Source organism: Dama dama, chromosome 20 (assembly GCF_033118175.1).
Source record: "Dama dama isolate Ldn47 chromosome 20, ASM3311817v1, whole genome shotgun sequence".
Taxonomy (NCBI): domain Eukaryota; kingdom Metazoa; phylum Chordata; class Mammalia; order Artiodactyla; family Cervidae; genus Dama; species Dama dama.
The window spans coordinates 63,130,990-63,151,192 of NC_083700.1; positions in this window are offsets into that span (position 1 = coordinate 63,130,990).

The window sequence follows — 20,203 nt, forward strand, 5'->3', positions numbered from 1 at the left end:
AATCCAGCTTGTACATCTGTAAGTTCTCAGCGCACATAATTGAAGCCTAGCTGGAAGGATTTTAAGCATGACCTTGCTAGTATGTACAATGAGTGGAATTTTGCAGTAGTTTGAACATTCTTTGGCACTGCCCTTCTTTGGAATTGGAATGAAAACTGACCTTTCCAGTCCTGTGTCCACTGCTGTTTTCCAAATTAGCTGTCATATTGAGTGGGGCACTTTAACAATATCATCTTTTAGGATTTGGAATAGCTCAGCTGGAATTCCATCACCTTTACTATCTTGTTCATAATGATGCTCACCAAGGCCCACTTGGCTTTGCACTCCAGGATGTCTGGCTCTAGATGAGTCATCACACCATCATGGTTATCTGGGTCATTAAGACATCTTTTGTACAGTTCTTCTTTTTATTCTTGTCACCTCTTCTTATTATCTTTGGCTTCTGTTAGGTCCATATAGTTTCTGTCCTTTATTGTGCCTATCTTTACATTAAATGTTCCTTTGGTGCCTCTAATTTTCTTGAAGAGATCTCTAGTCTTTCCCATTCTACTGTTTTCCATTTCTTTGCATTGATCACCGAGGAAGGCTTTCTTATCTCTTCTTGTTATTCTTTGGGACTCTGCATTCAGATGGATATATCTTTCCTTTTCTCCTTTTCCATTAACTTCCTTCTTTTCTCAGATATTTGTAAGGCCTCCTCAGACAACCATTTTGCCTTTATACATTTCTTTCTCTTGGGGATGGTTTTAAGTCATCACCTTCTGTACAATGTCATGAACCTCAATCCATAGTTTTTCACTCTATCAGATTTAATACCTTGAATCCATTTGTCACTTCCACTATATAATCATAAGGGACTTGATTTAGGTCATGCCTGTATGGTCTAGTGGTTTTACCTACTTTATTCAATGTAAGCCTGCATTTTGCATTAAGGAGTTCATAATCTGAGCCACAGTCAGCTCCTGGTCTTGTTTTGCTGACAGTATAGAGCTTCTCCATCTTCTGCTCAAAGGATATAATCAATCTGATTTCAGTATTGACCATCTGGTGATGTTCATTTGTAGAGTCATTTCTCATGTTTCTGAAAGAGTGTTTGCTATGACTAGTTCACTCTTTTGGCAAAACTCTGTAAGCCTTTTCCCTACTTCCTTTTGTACTCCAAGGCCAAATTTGCCTGTTACTACAGGTATCTCTTGACTTGCTACTTTTGCATTCCAGTCCCCTCTGATGAAAATGACTTTTTCTTTCTTTCTTTCTTTCTTTCTTTCTTTTTTTTGTTGTTCTAGAATATCTTGTCAGGCTTCATAGATCCATTCAACTTCAGCCCCTTCAGTATTGGTGTTTGGGGCATAGATTTGGCTCTCTGTGATGCTGAATGATTTGCCTCAGAAATGAACAAAGATAATTTTGTTGTTTTTGAGGTTGCAGCCAAGTACTGCATTTCAGATTGTTTTGTTGACTATGAGGACTACTCCATTTCTTCTGAGGGATTTTTTTCCCACAATTATAGATACAGTGGTCATCTGAATTAAATTCACCCATTCCGGTCACTTTAGTTCACTGATTCCTAAGGTGCTGATGTTCACTCTTGCCATCTCCTGTTTGACCACTTCCACTTAACTTGATTCATAGTTAAGTTATGACTTAACATTCCATGTTTCTATACAATATTGTTCTTTACAGCATTGAACTTTACTTTCACCACCAGGCATTTCCACATCTGGGCATTGTGTCTGATTTAGCTCAGCCTCTTCATTCTGCCTGGAGCTATTTTCTGCTCTTCTCCAGTAGCATATTGGACACCTACTGACCTGGGGGGTCCATGTTTCAGTGTCATACTTTTTTGCCTTTTCATAGTGTTCCTGGGGTTCTCAAGGCAAGAATGCAAAAGTGGCTTGCCATTCCCTTCTCCAGTGGACCATGTTTTGTCAGAAATCTTCACCATGATGTGTCAGTCTTGGGTGGCCCTACATGGCATGGCTCCTAATTTCATTCAGTTTTACAAGGTTGTAATCCATGTGATCATTTTTGGTTAATTTTCTGTGGTCTGTAGGTCTGTATGCCCTCTGATAGATGTGGCTGAGAGACTTGTGCAAGCTTCCTGATGGGAGGGACTGGTTGTGGGGAAAACTGGATCTTGCTGTGGTGGGCTGGACCATGCTCAGTCAGTCAGTTCAGTTCAGTCGCTCAGTCGTATCTGACACTGTGACCCCAGGGATTGCAGCATGCCAGGCTTCCCTGTCCATCATCAACTCCCAGAGTTTGCTCAAACTCATGTGCTTCGAGTCAGAGATGCCATCCAACCATCTCATCCTCTGTCACTCGCTTCTCCTGCCTTTAGTCTTTCCCAGAATCAGGGTCTTCTCCAATGAATCAGTTTTTCACATCAGGTGGCCAAAGTATTGGAGCTTCAGCTTCAGCATCAGTCCTTCCAATGAATATTCAGGACTGATTTCTTTTGGGATGGACTGGTTGGATTTCCTTGTAGTCCAAGGGACTCTCAAGAGTCTTCTCCAACACCACAGTTCAAAATCATCAATTCTTCGATGCTCAGCTTTCTCTATGCTCCAAAAACTAGATCTTGCTCTGGTGGGCAGGACCTTGCTCAGTAAATATTTAATCCAATTTACTGATGATGGATAGGGCTATGCTCCCTCCCTGTTGTTTGGCCTGAGGCAGCCCAGTCCTGGAGTTTGTAGTCTCTATGGAAGGGTCATGGTCTTTATAGTAGGCCTAATGGCAACCTCCTTCAGGAGATCTTATGCCAACAATACACACCTTTCAGAAATGCTGTTGTCAGTGCCCCAATCCCCACTTCAGGCCATTGTTGACCTGCACTGCTGCCAGAGACTCCCTAACACAGGCAAGTCTGGCTCCATCCCTTATGGGGTCACAGTTCCCCTCTCTGGGTCCTGGTGCACACAACATTTCGTTTGTGCTCTCTAACGGTTTCTGTTTCCCCAGTTCTGGGGAAATTCTATAATCAAATTCCACTGACCTTCAAAGTCAGATGCCCTGGGGATGAGTATGAAGTCATAGCTTTTCCTATTTATACTATCACACAGAACCTATCTAGCATATCAAGAAGTGTTCAGGGAATGAGTACTGAACTAAACTAAAATCTCACTAACACACATGTGTTTTGTTGTTTGTGAAATCTAGTTATTTCAACAAGCAAATAAAAATACTACATCTACGTGGTACATATTAGAACAGGTTGTTTGTCAAATAGACTTAAACACACTTGAGTTGGTTTCTCTCTCCTTACAGGAGTCAGAAAGCATCCCCCAGTCCTCACTGACTCTGGGGTGTGGACATGGGCAGAATCTGAAGAGCAGAAGGGCCACTGGAGCAAACACAGGACAGAGCAAGCCTTGGACTCCCTGTTATCTGTCATCTCAGGATGCTGGTGTGGTCACCGCATTGTTAGGATCAGCTCACTCCTACATAACAGTGCTCCTTAAGAAATTTCTTTCTCCAAATGCCAGCAAAAAAAAAAAAAAAAAAAAGATTTTCATAGCCTGTTAGGGAGGAGATAAGAAAAAGGATTTTCCTTTGTCAACTGCCTATTTTTTTTCTCCGTCTGTATATCATTTCACTTCATAGAACAAGAAAAGAATAAGTGAGCAAATGAATTTTAAATAACTAGGTACCTTTTCCTTACATGTAACCTTTGCAAAGTTCCATAGAACCAGTTAATTAACCCAATTTGTGATTGAAGTGGTCATGCTGAGCATCAGTGTTAAGTACATTTTTATTCATGATTCTCTCACCAGAGAATCAGTTTGTTGTTCTTGTAGTACAACTAAGAAATTAAATTATATATAAGTATAGTCAAATTTACATTTTTAAATATGTTCAATTTCTCTTTAACACTTTGCTTCTTCTAATTTTTCATTTTTTAAAATATTTCTTCGCAAAAATTCAACATTTGCTTTCAGTCCAATGCATTTTCAGTTCCTTAGACCCTGTTTATACATATTTTTTTCCTAAGTGGTTGTTCTAAAAATTTTTTATCTTATAATTACCAAAAAGATCAGCTAGTCCTAGCCTCCCCCTTCCACATTTGACAGAAGAAGACATTTATGTCCATGGAGTTTAAGTGATAATTTGATATTCACCAAGTTAGTTGACTAAACATGTAGGTGAAGATGGTGGTGATGTGATCAGACTTCATTTAGCCTAACTCTTTTTAAATGAAATTTATAATTAAAATGTTTCTAAATTATCACTAAATTATTAAACTTTAATTAAATCATGAAATGTTACATTCATGTGAAATATGAATACATAATTTCTTATAAAATTTGCTATGTGTTCATCATATTGTATTTTGAGGTTTTTTATGTTTTTAATCCTCTCAAAAATAACAAGTTGCTGTTACCAAGACACATAAAAGTATAATGTGTTCTCCATATTTAATTCTATATCATTTGATATGACTGATTTTACTGAACACTTCTAAAAAAATATACTCCATGCTGACTAACATTACACAGAGGGTGTGTGTGTGTGTGTTCTGTTCACAATTAAGCAGGTAAAAATTGACAAAATTATATTGAGTGGTCTTGTCAAAATGTATCTAATCCCCTCCTTGACATTGATTGATTTAGGCTAACATTCCAAAAATAAATTTTGGCATTTTTCAGATATTCTTATTCAATCACTCTTGTGAAAGTCTTCATAGAAAAATTGAAGGAAAACAGAAATGAAGAAAAATCAGAAACTGTTAGCTATAACTTTTTATTGAAGGCAATAGTTGGTATGTTTCTAAACAGATTAATATGTAAGGGCATTTGCTGAGTTAAATGTCAGGAAAAAAAACCTCAAATCCCTCTAGCAGAGTGTGTTACTTTTTCAAAGAAGATAGTCAGGTGGGATGATTTATCATCACTCTGGTCAGAAAACCGTAAGAAAAAGTCTACAAGCAAACCACACTGTTAGGTGTAAGTTTTCTACTTGGCCTAAGAATATACCTTCCAGAACTGAATGCGGTAGAGGAGCTGAGGCATCTGCTCAAGTAGGGAACCTCAGAGGTGTTTAAAATGGCCTTTAAATAAACTGGAAATGGCTGCTATGTACTAATTTGGAAAAAGGATGACATAGGACACCTGTAACCAGTGCAGAAGTTTAGCCACAGGTGCACAAATGAAAAACATCCGAAGTGTAAAAAAAAAAAATGTACTGTAACTTATTTAAGTTTGGGGCTTTCAAAAACTATATTCATTATTTGTCATCTTCTACTCTAACTGAATAGAGAAATGTCCACAGTTACAATTTTATTGCATGAAATACTCCAGGTGATTATAGGTATATTATGCCAACACAGTATCGTTTCCTCTAAATCACTTTACACTATAATTATCAGCTACAGGAAGTGAGAATAAAGATTCAGTGAAGAAGCAGGAAAAGCCCTTCAAAACCTTTGTGTTTAGCTTCAACATTTATAAAGTAAAAGCTTATGGAGCTAAGAGGAAATACAGATAAATATACAGACATAGCTGGACATTTTAATATACCTCATTAAACACCATGTAGAACAAGCAGAAAAATTAGTAAATTAGCAAGAATATTGATGATTTAAAAAACACAATCCACTAACCTTTACTTACTGACCTATATAGGATTCTACAACCAAACTTTACAGTGTAATTTCTCTTTAAGTACTTGTGGACATTTACAGGAAAAGACCATACATTAGGGGGGGAAAAAGTTAAATTACTTATTAATCTAGTGACAAAAATCACAAAAATGTTTGTTTAGATGCTAAGTTGTTGTATGCAACTCCTTGGGACCCCATGAACTGCCGCACTGTGGGCTTCCTTCTCCTTTGTCTTGATGAATGTTGAAAGGGAAGGGATGCAGAAGAGTATCTGGAATGGTAAAAATATTCTGTTTTCTTATGGATAATGTTTACACAGTAGTACACAAATGTATAAATTCATGGATTTGTGCAAAAAAAATTGTGTGATTGTATGTATTTTATCATGGAGAAGGAAATGGCAACCAACTCCAGTATTCTTGCCTGGAGAATCCCATGGACAGAGGAGCCTGGAAGGCTATAGTCCATGGGGTCACAAAGAGTCAGAAAGGACTGAAGCAACTTAACATGTAATTTAAGCTTGTTCTTTTACCACTATAAAAAATTAAAAGCAAGACTAATACCTAATAGAAAATTCAGTAAGAATCTTGACCTAGATTCTAGCCACATTAAGAGAACTTTTATGTCCCAGACCCTAAAGTTTCTCCATCTCCCCCCCATTCTTACATAGCTACTTAAGAAATTAAGAAATGATAAATAATGTAAGCTATGCCATTAATATATATCTATACTTCATATAACATATATATATATATATATATATATACACACACACATACATTTTTAAGGCATCATCTCTTAACCAACATTTATGTGTGTGCATAGTCTATTATGGACTTATACTGGCAGTCTCAAGTGAACAATCCTCTAGAAATTCCTTTTGATTTGGGCTGAAACTGTGCCTTATTTTAACTAACAGGACATGGTAGAAATGACTTTGGCCTTAGTGGAAATTCCTGGCCTATGCCTGATGAAGGCCTAGTAGCTTCCAATTCTATACACTTGAGAACCCCGATGAGCCAAGAAGGCCAACTTTTCTGCTATGGCGACCACACAGAGCACACATAGGGAGAGGTCGTGCTAAGGGAGAGAGGTCATGAGCATCTGGAGGGGGAGCGGTCCAGGTGTTTCAGGGTCTTACCTAAGCCCAGTCTCAGGCCAACCCACCACCAGAATCTGTCCATCCAATAGACTGCCAGCAAGCTAGTCAACAAAATGACCATTCAGGTGAACCTAGCCCAGATTGTAAATTTATGTAAATTTTTGACAAGTTGGTTTTTAAACCACTAAGTTTTAGGGTGGTTTATTGTTCAGAAATAGATAACTAAAACATTTTATCATTTTATCATTTATCATTTTATCATTAATTTAGCTTGGAGTTTGATGCTAAGTATGATAATCAGAACTGAAATGGAATAGGCATTGAGGTTGTCACCAGAGTGACTTTTATGTTCACCTCAAGTAAGAGTGATGAAGCGTATAATGGATTTTGAGTCTTTTAAAATCTAGCCTGAATTTCTATCAAAAGAATTATCTTTATCTTAATTGGAGTTGAGTTAGTATTATCTTTGCAAAATAGCCACGGGGGGGCCCACTAACCTGACTTTTGTATAGGAAATCAAAGCGTGAATCTTAATTTCATTGGCATTGAAGAAGTTCCTGGCTTATGTGTTTGAATCCATAAGTTATCATTTTTAAAGACTTTTCATATTGTCTTAATAGGATGATTTAAAAAGAAAATACAATGTGCATTCCACAAAGAGAATGTTTCTTTTAATTGCTTGGGTTAATGAGGAGGGGGGGAGTCTCAAATTAAATAAAGAGGAAATAACATGTTTGACAGATAAAATATGACACCCAGTTAAATTTAACTTTCAGAAAAATAATGATTTTTTTCCCTTAACTGTAAGTATGTCCTGTGCAATATTTTGAATGCACTTATACTAAAAATGCATTCCCTGATTTATGTAAAATTTAAATTTAACTAGCATCTAGTATTTTTATTTGCTAAATCTGGCAACATTACAGTAGTGGTGAAGTCAATGTTGGTTGGTAGAAGGAAGAAGAAGATTGTGGTCCGGGTAAGATAAAGGGTAGAGGAGGATTCAGAAAGGTGGGAAAGGATAGAGCAAAGAAGTTTAAGAAGAGAGGTAGATAGTGTACAGTCATTGCTTTGGAAGTGGGAAAATAAATGTTAGCAAAGAATAAAAATTTTCCAGGTAATTGTAAATGTGTAGTCAAGGATGTATAAAAATATGACTCTATTACTTTATATAACTTATCTCAACCTCTTGTCCTCAGCTGATAGGGAACAGAGGCTTGACAGTTCATGGTATCTGACTTTCTCCTCCTAGCTTAACATTTCTTTTTGGATGACTGTCTATTTTAAGAAAATGTTTACTCCTTCAGATTCCACCTGTTCCCCCTCACCCTCCTTGAGATGGTGCTTAGAGGGGATATAAGAAGCTGATAGATAGTGATGGGGGAAAGGAGCACCCATACACTGACTTTGAGCTGAGACACCTATTTCCACTTGTGTCTGCATTTTCACTTTGGTCCCTACCATGACCAAATGTTCAGGCGATGTAAGGAGCCCTACCTGGAGAAGAGCACCCACTGCAGCTGAGCAGAGCACCCTACCACTTCTGACTGCCACCTCCCGCTTATTCAGTCACACTGAGAGCTTCTCTTAGACACCTCTACCCAGTAAGAAAGTTGCCAAAGCCAGAAATTTTATACTTCCACATTTCAAAGAAAAAGATTTGTCATGAAGCTTGTGAAATTAGTTATGCATAGGTTCAGTTTTGTAGAATAGTCAAGACTTTGAGTGGAATCATTTTGTATTCTTTATTTGAAGAAAATAATAGTTCTATGAAGTTGGGAAAGATCAAAAATTTATGAAAATAAGATAATTTTTTTAATATCTACATAGACAGGTGGCCTATGTAGATTCTATATCTATTATCTATGCTTTGTTCTCACCAATCTTTTTTATTCCATATGAACTTTGTGTTTACCTAGGGGTATATCAATAGTTCATGATTTTGATTTGAAATAAGAATCACTTGTGTTGTAGTATGGTGAGACTTATTTTTCTCCTTTTTAAAATGTAATCAGTACCCCAAATCAATATCACTATTCTCTTTAAAGGCTAAGTTTTTAGCTCAGGAGATTGGTGCTTTATTGGTTTAGAAAAAGAGCTGTTTCTTTTGAAACATTAAAAAATAAGCAAATCTCTTAAATATGCTTTAGAAACTTTTTAAACTATTTAGAAATGATTAAAGCTGAAGAAAGATCTAGCTGCTATAAAGTTTTTGTAATACAATTTTTTACCTCTTTTAATAAAGTTAATTTTTTAAAGGCAAAAACTTAAAAGAGAATAAACTGAAAAACTAAAATTAGAAATCCATTTCACCTACTTACTCTGTTACCACACCTCTGGCAGCCACCAACCTGTTCTCTGTGTCTATGAGCTTGAGCATAGTTCATGTTTGCTTGTTTGTTTTATATTCTACATATAAGAGGGGCTTCCTGGGTAACTTAGATGGTAAAGAATCTGCCAGAAATGCAGAAGAGTGGGGTTTGATCCCTGGTTTGGGGAGATCCCCTGGAGAAGGAAATGGCAATCCGCTCCAGTATTCTTGCCTGGAGAATACCATAGACAGAGGAGCCTGGTGGGCTACAGTCATGGTGTCACAAAGAGTCAGACACGACTGAGCGACTGACACTTTCACTTGCACATATAAGAGAGATCATATGATATATGTCTTTTTCTGTCTGACATGTTCACTTGGCACGATGCCCTAAAAGTCCATCCATGTTGACCCAAATGGCAAGATTTCATTATTTTTTATGGCTGAATAAAAATATATATAATAAATATATTTTATTTATATATAAATATAAATAAAGTACAGAAAAAGTATGGACCTAACAGAAGCAGAAGATATTAAGAAGAGGTGGCAAGAATACACAGAAGAACTGTACAAAAAAGATCTTCACGACCCAGATAATCACGATGGTGTGATCACTGACCTAGAGCCAGACATCCTGGAATGTGAAGTCAAGTGGGCCTTAGAAAGCATCACTACGAAAAAAGCTAGTGGATGTGATGGATTCCAGTTGAGCTATTTCAAATCCTGAAAGATGATGCTGTGAAAGTTCTGCACTCAATATGCCAGCAAAGTTTGAAAACTCAGCAGTGGCCACAGGACTGGAAAAGGTCTGTTTTCATTCCAATCCCAAAGAAAGGCAATCCCAAAGAATGTTCAAACTACCACACAATTGCACTCATCTCACACGCTAGTAAAGTAATGCTCAAAATTCTCTAAGCCAGGCTTCAGCAATACGTGAACTGTGAAACTCTAGATGTTCAAGCTGGTTTTAGAAAATGCAGAAGAACCAGAGATCAAATTGCCAACATCAGCTGAATCATCGAAAAAGCAAAAGAGTTCCAGAAAAGCATCTATTTCTGCTTTATTAACTATGCCAAAGTCGTTGACTGTGTGGATCACAATAAACTGTGGAAAATTCTGAAAGAGATGGAATACCAGACCACCTGACCTGTCTCTTGAGAAACCTATATGCATGTCAGGAAGTGACAGTTAGAACTGGACATGGAACAACAAACTGGTTCCAAATAGGAAAAGGAGTATGTCAAGGCTGTATGTTGCCACCGGGCTTGTTTGCTTATTTAACCGATATGCAGAGTTCATCATGAGAAATGCTGGGCTGGAGGAAGCACAAGCTGGAATCAAGATTGCTGAGAGAAATACCAATAACCTCAGATATGCAGATGACACCACCCTTGTGGCAGAAAGTGAACAGGAACTAAAAAGTCTCTTGATGAAAGTGAAGAGGAGAGTGAAAAAGTTGGCTTAAAGCTCAACATTCAGAAAACTAAGATCATGGCATCTGGTTCCATCATTTCATGGGAAATAGATGTGGAAACAGTGGAAACAGTGTCAGATTTTATTTTTGGGAGCTCCAAAATCAGTGCATATGGTGATTTCAGCCATGAAATTAAAAGATGCTTTTCTCCTTGTAAAGAAAGTTATGACCAACCTAGACAGCACATTAAAAAGCAGAGACATTACTTTGCCAACAAAGGTCCATCTAGTCAAGGCTATGGTTTTTCCAGTGGTCATGTATGGATGTGAGAGTTGGACTGTGAAGAAAGCTGAGCACCGAAGAATTGATGCTTTTGAACTGTGGTGTTGGAGAAGACTCTTGAGAGTCCCTTGGACTGCAAGGAGATCCAACCAGTGCATCCTAAAGGAGCTCAGTCCTGGGTGTTCATCGGAAGGACTGATGCTGAAACTGAAACTCCAGTACTCTGGCCACCTGATGCGAAGAGCTGACTCATTGGAAAAGACTCTGATGCTGGGAGGGATTGGGGGCAGGAGGAGAAGGGGACGACAGAGGATGAGATGGCTGGATGGCATCACCGACTCGATGGACATGAGTTTGAGTAAACTCCAGGAGTTCGTGATGGACAGGGAGGCCTGGTATCCTGCAATTCATGGCGTTGCCAAGAGTCAGACATGACTGAACGACTGAGCTGACTGATACACACAAACACACACACACACACACGCACACACACACACACACACACACACACACACGCATACATATATGGGCTTCCCTTGTGGCTCAGCTGGTAAAGAATCCATCGACAATGTGGGAGACCTGGGTTCAATCCCTGGGTTGGGAAGATCCCCTGGAGAAGGCAAAGGCTACCCACTCCAGTATTCTGGCCTAGAGAATCCCATAGACTGTATAGTCCATGGGGTTGCAAAGAGTCAGACATGACTGAGTGACTTTCACTTCACTGCACAAACATCTATATACACATATATTCATACACACACACAGACATACTATATATGTGTCGACACACACACACACACACACATACACTGGAGAAGGAAATGGCAGCACACTCCAGTATCCTTGCCTGGGAAATCCCATGGACAGAGGAGCCTGGCAGGCTACAGTCCATGGGGTTACAATTGAGTTGGACATGACTTAATGACTAAACAAGAACAACATATATATACATACATATATATACATATATACATATATGTATGTATATACACATACATATATGTATATATATACATATATATACAACATATACATACATACACATATACATATACATGTATATGTGACAAGTATATCTCACATTTTTTTTCCCATTCATCCTTAGATCCTAAGGTTGCTTCTATATCTTGGTTATTGTAAACAATGCTTCAATGAGCATGGGAGTGCATATATATTTTAGAAACTGTTTTAATTTTCTTTGAATAAACACCTAGAAAAGGAATTGCTAGATTATATTGTACTTCTGTTTGTGTTTATTTGGGGAATCTCCATACTGTTTCTCATCGTGAAGACACTAGTTTACATTCCCACAAATAGTGTTCAAGGGCTCCTTTTCCTCCACTTTCTTGCCAGCACTTCTTATTTCTAGTCTTTTTGATGATAACCTTTCTAGCATCTGTGAGGTGATATCTTATTGTGTTTTTATTAGCATTTCCCTGAAGATTAACGATGTGGATCTTCTTTTTTTGTATGTATTGTACATCTGGATGTCTTTTTTTTAAAGGTCTCCTCAGATCCTCTGCCTATTTTTTAATAGGAATGTTTATTTATTTATTTATCTATTGAATTTTGTGAGTTCTTTACTTATTTTGGATATTGGTCTCTTATCAGATTTTGCAGGTTGTCTCTGTTTTGCTAATGGTTTCCTTTGCTTTGCAGAGACTTTTTTGTTTGATATAGTGCCTCTTGTTTGTTTTTTCTTTTGTTGTTTTTGGTTTCAGATTAAAAAGAATTATTGCCAAGTCCTATGTTAAGGGGCTTACTGTCAATTTTTTTCCTTCTAGGATTTCTATGATTTCTGGTGTTAAGTTCAAGTACTTAATTCATTTTGAGTTAATTTTTGTCTATGGTGTAAGCCAGTGGTCCATCTTCATTCTTTTATTTGTGGCAGTTCAATTTTTCTAATATCATTGTTCTTCCTTCCTTGTATATTCTTGGCTCCTTTGTATAAATTTATTTACAACTTATGTATGGATTTAATTCTGGTGCCTCCATTATATTCCATTGATCTATGTGTCTGTATATATACAAACCATATTGTCTTAATACCTTTAATATAATTTGAAATCAGGGAACTTAATGCATGCAGTATTATTCTTTCACAAGATTGCTTTGACTATTTGGAGTCTTGTGTGGTTCTGTATAAATTTTAGGATAGTTAAATATCTGTGAAAAATACCATTGGAATTTTGATAGGGATTGCATTGATTTTGTATATTGTTTTGTATACTATTAACCATTAAAGAATATTAATACTACCAAGTCATGAGCATGAAATATTTTTTTAATTTATTTGTGTCTTCTTCCATTTATTCTCCTAAAGTCTTGTAGTTTTAAATATACAAATCTTTTATCACCTTGTGTAAATTTATTCCTATGTATTTTATTCTCTTCAATGCAACTGTAAATGGTATTTTAAAAATATGTCTTTGAAAATTCATTATTAGTGTATAGAAATACTGCAGATTTTTGTGTATTGATTTTGAATCCTGCAACTTTACTAAATTTGTTTATTCATTCTAATAGATTTTTTATAGCATCTTAAGGGTTTTCTATATATACTGTAGTTTTAGACATATTGTGCCATCCCCTTCTGGCTTGCAAAGTTTCTGCTGAAAAGTCTATTGGTAGGCTTCCCTTTCTCTTTCTTCCCCTCCTGGGAACTCCATGATGATATTAGTCCATCTGATGTCATTCCATAAGTTCCTTAATCTACCTTTATTTTTTTTGTTTTTTTTTCTATTTGTTGTTCTGCTTGGTTAAATTCCACTGCCTTTCCTTTAAGTTGACTGATGTTTTCTCCAGCTTCACCTAGTGTGTTGTTAAATAAATCTAGTGTATTTTTCAGTTCAATTATTGTATTTTTCAACCTGTGACTTCTCTTTGGTGCTTTCTTATATTTTCCATCTCTTTGTTGAAGTTCTCACTCTGTTCATCTATTCTTCTACATAGTTTGGTGAAGGTCTTATCATCATTTTAAACTCTTTATCAGATAAATTATTGATCTCCATTTAATTAAAATTTTTTCTGAGGTTTTATTGTATTCTCTTTAAGGAACATATTCTTTGTTTCTTTATTTTGTGAACTCTCTATGTAGATTTTTATATAGTATATGAAATAATTACCTCTCCTAGTCTTGAAGGAGTGACCTTGTATAGGAGATAAATTCATCATTCAACCTGTCTCTAGCTTCTAGTTTTCTCTTAAATGTCTGTGTTTGTCCTTGTTGCCTATTATATTTTAATAGCTTCTAGTGGTTGGGATGTGCCAAGACCTGTCAGTTTCTCAAAGGGGAGAATTTCAGCCTAGATTCAGGCTGATTGGAAGCCAGACCCTCAGGCAGCAGCTTCTAAAGTATGCAAATATATACAGACTGAATACAGAAGGCAATCTGGAGGTGTCCCCTGAGCAGCAGTCAGAGAAATCAGGGATCCAGATGAGTGCATAAGTTTTTTTCTGGGCAATACCCATGAGCTGGAGAATGGCAGATGGAGAGTAGTAAGATGATACCCGAAGCTGACATTCCTTGAGAGCAGCTTCACATCACTCGGTGACTAGATGTGTGCCAAACCCGAAGCCTGCTGCTCAGGCCAAAGCTTTCGGACAAGCAAACAGGACTCGTTCACATAAAGACCGGTGAGTGTGCCCACCGTCTGTGCCATGCCCTGGGGGTGGTAGCCTGTCAAGAATGGTCTGTCTGTTTGCCACAGTTAAGTATTTATTTGAAATTTAGTAACGCTTTGTGAATCTACTTTTAATGTTGAAAGCAGAATTATTTTTCAGATTTTAGGTCATTAAAATGTGTTTTCTTCCATGGGGGTGAGCTGGATTCTAGCCAAAGAACTGAATCTATGGGCTGCCAGAGTTATTCTTTGCACACTTTCAAGTTATTTGATCAAATTACTGTATACCTAAAAAATATTTCCACAGAGTAATTAAAAAGTAGATAGAGTAGTGTTAATTATATCATTCTTAGAACAAGAATTACACAAAAATTTTTGTTAAGATTTTGATATACTATGTTATTTTTGTATCACCATTTGACTCAAGGAATAAAACAAAATCTATTAGAACTATAGATTACTTAAGAATAATATTGCTAATTTTTAATGGATTTCAAAGGACTTTTTAATCACTCATAACATTTGCTCTTCACAGCAGCCATATACTAGAAAAAGAGCAAGAATTTCCCCTCTTTCATCTATAAGGTGATTAAACCTCAGAGAAATCAGGTTTATAAGCAAATGTCAATAAATAGATACACATGTACGTGGTAGACAGTCTCCTGTATTACCCTGTTCTTTGCTTAGTGCTCTAGAAGCTGCTTCCATCTTTCTAATTATTGTGGATTTAATGTGTCTAAATTTATATATATATGTATTTTTATTTTCTGAAAGTTCCACCTGTAGTGTTTGAGAGCAAGGATTATGCTTAACTTATCAGTTCTAGTTTTCATTAATACAAATTTGGTGAATCTGAGTTTTACATTATTATTACTACATTACTATCTGGATAAAAATGTAAAATAATTTGAAACTTTAAAGGCTTTTAGGTTAAAATGACCTTATGATAGAAATTGAAAATGAAAGCAATCATCTCCTGTTTAATTTTCAATTGAGAAAAAATACACATTAATATTGTAAGTTTTGCGCTCTTATATAGTTCTTCAAATATAATAGCAATGTCACTACACAGTATGCATAAACTAGTGGCACAGGCAGAACCAACACCCAGAAGTCACATCTGCCAAACTCGATGAAGCAACAATTTTGTCTTTCAAATCAAGACTAAACTCTGTAGAGGGAAAATTTATTTTGTGATAAACAGAGTCTTACAGTATTATGCAATTGACAAAATTTACTATGCATTTATGGTATTATGAGTTTACTGTATTTGGGTTTGTTCAAATAATTTCACATATCTAGTAGAAATTGTATCTTATGTGATGATTTAATCTAACCACAGCTGCAGCAATATAAATTACACTTAAGACTATGCTGATTGATTATAATCAGTTGTAATCATGTCTTATAATTACATTCCATTCTAGAGGCCGAGGCTGTTTAAGCCTACTCAGCACTGAGCTATGTAAAGAAGATGATTTGTTACTTCTGACAGTCTCAGTCAACATTCAAAATTGCCTGCAAACAATAAGTTTTTATTAAATTTATTGTCCAGGCATCAAATAAGTTTCATGATTTATCAACAGAAATTGAAATGGAACTTCAAAGGAGTCTAGAACTTGTTAACTACTATGTAAAGAACCTTCCTTCCATTCCAGGAGACATAAGAGACATGGGTTCGATCCCTGGGTCGGGAAGATCCCTTGGAGAAGAAAATGGCAACCCACTCCAGTATTCTTGCCTAGAGAACCCCATGGACAGAGTAGTTTGGTGGGCTTTAGTGCATAGGGTTGCAAAGAGTCAGAAACAACTGAAGCAACTTAGCATTCACACCCAAAGTACCTCCCTAAAAACATTCATAATCTATGTTGTGAGTTACATTGATGTATTAGTTTTTTTGGTATGTTATATTTCAAAGTATGCACATTACCTATTAATCAAAGGAGAAGGTGGGGAGTATAGGAGGACATAGATAAAATAAAATTGGCAGAATATTGATAATTTATTAAAGCAGATTAATAGGTACAGAGATTCCTTATAAAATTATATGTAATGTTTATATGCTTGACATTTCCATGATGAAGCAGGTTCCTTACCACTAGCACCACCTGGGAAGTCCAAAACTCAAACAACATTATGCATAAACATGTATGTGTGTTAGTTACTCAGTTGTGTCCAACTTTTTGTGACCCCATTCACTGTAGCCCACCAAGCTCCTCTGTCCATGGGATCCTCCAGGAAATAATACTGGAGTAGGTTGCCATTTCCTTCTCCATATAGAAGCATGTTATACCAATATTCAGTAATTGCAAAAGTGTTCTTTGACATTTAAATATCTAAGTTGCTGTTTATTGTTTAAACAGTTTGCCTTTAAATTCCCCATACCCTAATGAACTGTTTTTGAACACTCTTTATAGTATTTCACCTAAATTCAAAGTCCCTATTCTCTCCTTTTAGCCTGACCTCTCCCATCCCTTCTTATCAACAATGCCCACTTTTCACCTGCACTCAGTAAGTTGTACTCAGTCATGCAGCAAGCTCTATAATCAATGCCTTTTTATTAAAAATGAATATGTTTTATACTCTTAACTACAGCTCCCACAAGAAACACATTAATATTATGAACCAGTTGCACAGAATTGTCTAGCTAGGCTTATTCTGACTAGACTTCTACCTGTATTAGAGTAGTAATGGAATAATTGAAAGGTAAGTTTTCAAGTAAATTTTAAATTACTAAACACATTTCTTTAGATTTCGGCAACTTAAGTTTCTTAGTTTTCATGTTTTGCTTTAAATGTCTGGGTATGTAGGCTTCCTAGGTTGCTCAGCGGTAAAGAATCTGCCTGCCAATGCAGAAGACACAGGAAATGAGGATTCAATTCCTGGATCCATAAGATCCCCTGAAGGAGAAAATGACAACCCACTCCACTATTCTTCCCTGAAAAGTCCCATGGACAGAGCAGCCTGGCAGTCTATAGTCCATGGGGTTGCAAAGAGTTGGATGTGACTGAGCAACTGAGCATGCACACATCTGGGTATGTAAACACATATCATAAAATTTGATCTGTAGAATGAATATATATCATTCTTTTTTGTCTCTGATTTTCCATCCACATTTACTATCTAATCTTTTGTGTACTTGAATGAGGATTGGACTATGGTTTGCCAGTTCCTTTCTGGAGCTGAAAGAGTAATGCTGATCTCATTAACATTTTTACACTACTTTAGACACTTCTTAGGCTTTCTCTCATTACTTATGAGACAGGATGCCAAAAGGTCTTTTTTCTTGATTTGGGACTTAAAAATGGGACTGATGGAAACTCTCGTTACTTCCAAACAAATACCTTCCTGAAAGATCTGGAACCAGCACACAAGTCATACATGGCTCTTACTGTTCAGTTGCTAGGCCATGTCTGACTCTTCATGACCCCATGGATGGCAGCATGCCAGGCTTCCCTGTCCTTCACTAACTCGGAGTTTTCTCAAACTCAGGTCCTCTGAGTCAGTGATGCCATTCAACCATCTCATTCTCTGTCATCCCCTTCTCTTCCTGCCCTCAATCTTTCCCAGCGTTGGAATCTTTTCCAATGAGTCAGTTCTTTGCATCAAGAGGTCAAAGTATTGGAGCTTCAGCTTCAGCATCAGTCCTTCCAATGAATATGCAGGGTTGATTTCTTTTAGGATTGAGTGTTCTGATCTCCTTGCTGACCAAGGGACTCTCAAGAGTCTTCTCCAGCACTAAAGTGCAAAAGAATCAATTCTTTTGCATTCAGCCTTCTTAATAGTCCAGCTCTCACATACATACATGATTACTGGAAAAACAGCTTTGACTGTACAGACCTTTGTCAGCAAAGTGATGTCTCTGCTTTTAATACATAGTCTAGGTTTGTCGTAGCTTTTCTTCCAAGGGGCAAGCATCTTTTAATTTTGTGACTGCATTCATGGCTAATACATCTAATAGTCATTTTTTTGCATCATTTTATGGACTGAAACTGATGTACTACTTGAAAATGTCTTTAAACATATTAACACGTATAAATATGTGCATGCACAGTCGTGTCTGATTCTCTGCCACCCTGTGAACTGCATCCCACCAGATTCCTCCATCTGTGGAGTTTTTCAAGCAAGAATACTAGAGTGACTGCCATTTCCTACTTTAGGGAGTCTTCTAGATACAGGGATTGAATTCACATCTGTTACATCTCCTGGATTGGCAGGTGGATTCTTTATCCCTGTGCCACCTGGGTAGCCCCCAAAAGTCACTTTATTTTAATAAATTATTAGATCTCATATAGTCCAGAGATTTAAAAAATCACTAATAAGAGATATTAGGCAAAATTGCACTTTTGTCTTTTCATTCTCATAATAGTTAACTCAGGGAATAAAATTTCACTAGAAAGAGGTAATGGAGTTTCAGTTCAAAGGATAAATCTAAGTTTCTCTAACTACATTGTAACAGTACCATATGAAAATCTTTTCAGTATATGTAGCCAGATTATTTGAGCTCCAGTCCCTGCTCTGTCATTTCTTGGTTGAAGGACCTCAGATTCTTTCATTGTCCTCTTCGGTTTCCTTAGCCATAAAATGTAGAGACTACTACCTCACAGAGTTTGAACTTGCTACCATATCTAAAGTGTGGTACATAATAGAAGTTTTATTAAAGTTATATATTATTGTTAAAATCTCTGCTGGGAGAATAACACAGGAGCATGGGTAGACATATGGTGGCAAGGTAAAAATCACTTTATATTCAGCATGCTTAAATAAACCATATTTATTCACTCTTCAATCTATAAACTATTCCTAATTTTGTATAAAAATCTTGCATAAAGGAAAAGAAACCTGAATTTAATATATTACCATGTAAGCATGCACAGTGCTATTACCTATCTGTGCTAAAATTGTCACCTTCCCAAAGCATCCATTTGAGAGATGTTGGCGAGTAAGAACTATGATGAGATAGGCATGAATGAATATGGCTGTGGGCTCTACATGCCCTTTAGAATTATAAATAGAGGGTCATGCAATTGTGTTTTAAAGACATCATCATATCATTGATTTTTATCTGATAATTTAATTATAAGTACAATTTATTGGAAGGGTTTGCATCTTGTTCTAGGTATTTGTCCCTGTTTGGCACTTCATTATGCTGCTGTGATACTTTGAACTAGTCATTGGTAGCTGATTATGACATTTTCAGGCCAATTCTTTTCCTAGCAATAGTAGAAAAAGCTTTGTCCTCTGCTGTGGGCTTAGATAACACTGTTCATAATAAAGGTGCTTTTGTTGCACTGTTGAACAAATCATAGTAAGTTATCAGTGATCCAAAGCTATCTCATCTTTTTTGTTCCTTTAATATTGATCTTATAGGCCATGCAGAATATTCATGGCCTTCCATGCAGAATATTCATGGCTCAGAAACCTGAGCTCTGGCATCAGTCAGCCCTTGGTTAGAATCTCAGATGAGTATATATTCCTCTCAATCATTCTAAAAGAGTGATGTTTTGAAACTATGTCAGCTTTCCTTTTGGTTTGGTCGGTGAAGAATCTGTCATGCAGGGGACCTAGGTTAAACCCCTGGGTCAGAAGATCCTTTGGAGAAGGAAATGGCAACCCACTCCAGTATTCTTGCCTGAGAAATCCTATGGATGAGGAGCCTGGCTCCTCATGGGGTTGCAAGAGTCCGACACAATTTAGTAACTACACCACCACACCATTGAAACTATATAAAACTCATTTTCCTTATCTGAAGAACTGGTCAAAAGGAATTCAATACAGAAATGTGCTAAGAACTGAGAAAGAACTACCTGATTTCCTTTTTTCACAGAAGTTCTAGGAAATGGTCCTGGCTAAGATAGATAGTTCA